The following is a 6,000-nucleotide window of genomic DNA, read 5'->3' as shown; positions in this document are numbered from 1 at the left end:
ACAGAGTTGAGACTTTCTGGGCCTCGACGAGACTTTCATGCAACCGCAAACGCTTCGGTCAACCATCGAGGACGCCGCCGGTCGTTTTTTAATGCACTGAGAAATAATACTTTTGTTGCTTAGTCTAACGTCCCTTTGTGATAAATAAGGAATAGTTCATTTGTGCGAATCACTACATTTTTTTTTATGTGAATTAACTAAACGAGTGAAAGCAAATCTTTTGTTCGAACGACTCGAAACATTTGTTTATTTCTACTTAATTCACCTACACTTTTATGATATATTTATTTGAATATCAAGTGCTGAGGTATCCAAACGGTTTTGTTGAGAATGATAAATATTTTGTAAATCGAATCATACAGGTCAGTTTAATATAACCCAAAATTTGTTGAAATGCATTATTATATTAACCAACACTATTTGTGAAAAATAACAAATAATTTTGATCGAAAGAAAAGTTCAGTATATTTTATATCACTTTGTTAATTCAGCTGTAGCTTTTCCTACCACAACACAATCTACGGAGATTCGATATACAATTATTTTCGTCGTAACGAAATTGAACATTTTTCAAGTGTTTCAACCAAATTTTTGTCTCGGTGTGCAAATAATCACTTCGGACCGTAATTTTCACCGCATATCGAATGAAATGAAGCAAATTCAATCGATCCTCGGTGTGGTTCACTCCGCGAAATAAGCAAAGCCTATAAGAATAGTGGATGATTAAGATAATATTTTGCAACCGTTTCATACGCATGTTTTGTGCCCATCTTTACGTCGTTTGATATCAGGGAGCGTATTCACTTGCCAATAAGTTTTGCTACCCTCGGGAAAACACATGATGCTGGGACCAAGGACGAGATACGAGCCGTACGGAGCAAGTTTCCCGGGTGTACTAAGGCCACCAGAGGGCGGAGTTTCCAGGCACTCCCCGGAATCTCACCCGAGCCTCCCCCGATAACACTATAGCACAATTATGTTTGGCGTAGACGAGAGAGAGAGAGCTCGCACGAATCGTCGTGATCCCAACGAGTAATGGACCTGCGAGGAGCTTTAAAAAGGCAGCGGGAGAGAGAGAGAGAGAGAGAGAGAGAGAGAGAGAGAGAGAGAGAGAGAGAGAGAGAGAGAGAGAGAGAGAGAGAGAGAGAGAGAGAGAGAGAGAGAGAGAGCGAGGAAATGTAGGAATGGATCTATCGCGGGGGGAACGAAATGACATTGGGATACACGAGTCCCCCGGGAGTCGTGTGTACAGTTGATGGCATAAAAGTTGGCTCCGTGCGCCGCGATGTGAAAGGTTCGTGAGGTCGAGGCGGCGAACCCTCTGGCACTCGAGTTTTTCGGGTTCATTCGCTTGCGCGCGGGGTGACCTTACTTTTGTCTTGTCTTTTTCCCCCTCCCTTTGATCCTTCCTCGAAACGGAAAGAGAGAGAGAGAGAGAGAGAGGGAGAGAGAGAGAGAGAGAGAGAGAGAGCAGGCTCGGGGTGAATAAATCGATTGCTGCCATCTTTATTTACCTTCACTTATACACACTTTCATTTGGCACGTCCCCGCTACGTCGGGACAAAGAAACCAGAAAGTATGTTGTGCGATACGAAATAAAGAGAGAGTCATAAAAAAAAGGGAAGCGGAAAGTGGGATTGAGCTCGCGCACGGTGCTCCAGCCGAGAGGCAAACTCCCGACAAGTTTTTCGATCTTCTCTCGCTGTATCGCGAATAGCACCGTCTTTATTTCCTCTTTGGTTTCACATCCCCCGTACCCGTGCATCTTTGAGGTTTATGCGCGCGAGTATGAGGAGCGAAACGGCGAAGAAATAGAAGCGGTAAATACTTCATGAGAGTCCTTTTCCTCGCTCTCTCGTGTGGGTTAACTCCGCTCGCACAATCGAGTCGTCTGGCAAACTACCAAAGCCTCGCTCACTCTTTCGCCTCCTGCGCGATCGTGCTCTCGCTAAATGAGGGATTCAACTTTTACCGCGCGTTTCTTGAAGACGCGCATACCCCGACGACGAGGACTCCACGAGGGAGAGACTCGACGATGCGAGACCCTGGAATGAAAAAAACCCCAAAGTTATTCGGACTCTGGTGCTCCTGCAACGAAGCGATGAACGCGGCGAGAAACGAGATAAGAATTGTCGTGAAAAACGCTTCGGAAACGGAGAAAAAATTCTCGAGGTTTTCTTTCGTCGTCTTGACAAAATCTGAACTGATGAGCTTCGAGAATTTTTTCAATCCCGGAGTTTCGCTTCCCTCGCCAGAGTTCCATCGGCGCCCATAAAAGCACGACTCTCCTCGCCCAAACACCGAGCCGATCCGTCCGGCCACCGGTCCCGCCGCAATCGCGACTTCGCTCGAATGAGCCCTACTTGGGAGATCGCCAAAGTTGCACGGGCGTCGCGACCGCGACTCATTTTCACGTGGTTTTATAACAAACGTGCTGCTTATTTTTAGCTTCAGCTTAAGTGGAAACGATTGTTTCGTGAATGGTTATAGTCGGGGATGAAAGAAGCGAGTTGAAAAATTATTTGGCGTCTCGTGCGCGCCTTTGTGTCTCTCAGTATATACAGGGATTATAAAAAGCCGCGCGGAAGCTTCGTAACTCGTTTCGTTCGTTTCTCTCCTTTCCGCAAAATCACTCGGTCCACCGGAGACCCGAACCCACACACGCGCCTTTTTTCCAACTTTTAGTGTCATTCTCCACTCCGAAGCACCATATAAATAGACCCGCCACGTACCTACAAAGTCGGTATATGTACGCGTGGAATAAAATAGCCGTGAGAACGCTCGCGAGGCAGAGACCTCGGGGTAGTAAGTTGCAGGGAGTTTCTTTTGTAGCGAGTCCTCTCGCCAAGACCACCCCGGAAGTCGGGCGTTTATGCGCCCGAGTTTGCCTCCACCACCAGCCAAAAATGTAACTCGCCCATAAATTTTTATACCGAAACATCAGCACCGTGTACTCGCTACTTTACAGCGTCATTCCTGCTGGCGAAAGAGTGCAGTACTAATTATCGTTGAAGCATGCGAGGAGAGTGAAAATCACATCAGTGAAAAGCCTCGATTCCGATCGATAGTTACTAAAACCCTTGGGCCACTATTGACACACAAATTATTTCGGTCAAAGCGGCCCGCGCCAGGGTTACTCGAAACGAGGAAAGTTGATGCAGGTCCCCGCCTAATTTGCCACTGCGTTAATGATACCGTCGTTCCGCATACCCGTTTCCGGTTACATCCGAGCCAGCTCCGACCTTACCACGGCAATACAGTTTCCAAGCCTTTGATCATTGTGCGCAGTTCGCCACAATTGTACGTTTCGATTCTCCGCGCTCCGACTCTCTCCCAGTCGCAGCCACACGTCCAGCGATATTCCCGGGGGAACGAAATTGCACGTGGAAGCTCACAGACATCGAGATCGTATATTTAGAAAAATAAATACGAAGCTGCGACGAAAAGACACTGCGAAAAGTACCGACCAATGGAAAGTTTTGACCATCGATCAATCGCCCTCTCGCCGCATGCAAAATGCTGACGAGCCTCTCGCTCTCTCCCGTTGATACATGCGTTTGTGCACAGCAACGAGCCACTCGCCTCCAAACGCTTCTGTCCTTTCGCAGAATTTGCGAGGGAGAGAGAGAAGCTTTTGGAGCAAGCGAGCGTCGATATATGCGCCGCAACTAGCAATATCTATGCACGCGAACGTTCCTCATCGTTCTGCCTGCATGCGTTCTACCGAGTCTCTATCCGCTGCGCGACATCAAACGCGGCAATGAGCCCACTTCGCATACAACATCGAGAATAACAATAATCGTCGTTTACGAATTTGTAGAACGCGTTTGTAATTACGCGAATTCACGAATCCGATTTCCAACGAAATCTACGGCGGGGGGGGGAGGCTTTTTACTGATAGAGACGACGCTCTTTTCTCGGTGGTAAAGTGTCTTTTAAAAATCGACGAAACTCCGACGCGAGGCGTCCAAGCGAGAAGGGACGCTTCCGAACTCGAAGCCGCGAGCGAGGTCGAGATCGCGGATGCGTTGCCGGCACTCGCATTTTCGATTCGATCGTATCGAGTCGACGCAATTTTTGTACGCTGTGACGTTGCTTGCCAGAATTGGGGGAATTAAAACCGAAAGGTTGAGCGAGACCGAGCTCGACGATCGGACGAAAGTCTAAAAAAGCTTGGAATTCTCATTGAATTGGTAGCGCTCGAGAAAGAAATATGTTATTGGAAGTAATCCGGAGATGTGAAAAAAGTAGATAAATGTGTCGAGTACAACGAGAGCGTAGCGCGGGCGAGAGAAAACAAACGAGGAGTATAGGCAAATGTGCATCGCGCGCGTGCGAGGAGGGTGAGTGCAGAACAAACTTGTATTTCGAAGTGTAAGCTTCGCTCAAACAAAGTTCATTTGATTCACGGTTTAATTGAGGAATATTTGCTCGCAGAGCTCATCCGAGCTTTGAATGGAGCGCCGCCCCGGTGCATCGTGGTTTGTCCGGATACTTGATGCGTGCAAATGCCTCGCTCCCGCGCTCTCATCAAATCTCGCAACTCCCCGGCCTTCGTCGTTAGGCCGAATCTCAATGTCTCTCGTGTGCGTATGCTTCGAGAACACATGCTACGAGTTTGCTCTCGTGTTCGATGCGACTCGTGCCAAACAGTGGGGCCTTGGAATGAGAGGTGCGCCGAGGCCCGTGAAACGAAACGCCGCTTCTCATATGAAACACGTTCGACATCACTTTCCGCGGGCCCAGGTTCCTTTCATTTTACATCACAGCTTTGTTGTTACACTGGCAACGAATGCATTCGAAACTCCGTTTCTAGAAATCTCGGAGTAAAAAAGTCCGGTTGTACGCTTGGCTATTTATAGCTCGAAAATTATGAAAAATTGGGGTAATTCCGACCGCCTGTGGGAAATCTATTAATAACCAACCACACGATGAAATTACTAAATGAATTATCGATCTGTTTTACTGCTTGATATCTTGTTTACGATCTCCGATGTAAATTTGAACGAATAGATGAAAAGATTGCTAGATATTTAGCAAAAAACAGCTGAATTTTCGTATTTTTCAAAACAAAAATAACTTTTTTCTTTTCACATCGTTCGCTGCTACATTTAACCACTCGATATCCATACGTTGCTCTTTACGACGTTACTGAAGTTTGAACAAAATCAATCGACATGGGGTAGGAGCAGAACGTTCGGAATCCCCCCAAACGAGCCGTTCAAGGTCACCCCAAACTGCGAAATTTCACAAATTAATGAATAATTAAAAAACAGTAGAGCAAGCCCAAGTTTGAACCGCGTTAATGATTCTTATATGAAATAAGGATAATAAATTAACTTTTTTAATAACACTGTGACCGTTTATCCCGTAATTTAATCAATTTAATTTATGGGCAAAAGTAGATCAAAATGTACGAAATTTTATGATCGGTCTTGACTCGAAGAAAATAAATCGCTTCGTCACGCGAACATCGCGCACGAGTTCAAGTGCGCATGAAAATGGGGGTTTTGGAATACAAAGATACTGCGGTGTCCGGAATTATCTCACTCTTTCCCACTCAACGAATTTCAACGAGTCTCTTTCTCTCTCGAAATACGGAAAGCTCAAGATTAAAGTTCGACGTAAGATTGGGTAAAACGAAGCTCAGCGTTTTGTATTCCGGGGGATCGTTGAGCTCCTTCTGTACCGATATTCTGATCGACATCGAGCAAAAAAGTTTGAGAGGCCATAAAAAGCGCGAATGTCGGCAATTCTCCGGTCGAAATTTCGTCGCAGTTTATTTGACGATAATTTTGTCGCTTTTTGTTGCATCCGCTCATGCTTATAGTCATCAAAGACAATTCACGGTTTAATAAACGAGGCGATCGATCAAGCGCTCTTTCTTCTCCTGCGGCAGTTGGTGTGCGCGCCGGTGGAGGAGGGAGGAATGATGGACGAAAATAATTTCGAACCCGTTGGAAAGTGGAACGTCGTCTGCTGCTCTCGCGTTGCGTCACG

The sequence above is a fragment of the Venturia canescens genome, chromosome 7 (assembly GCF_019457755.1).
Source record: "Venturia canescens isolate UGA chromosome 7, ASM1945775v1, whole genome shotgun sequence".
Lineage (NCBI taxonomy): Eukaryota > Metazoa > Arthropoda > Insecta > Hymenoptera > Ichneumonidae > Venturia > Venturia canescens.
The sequence above is the reverse complement of the archived record's forward strand: the minus strand, read 5'-3'. Positions refer to the sequence as shown.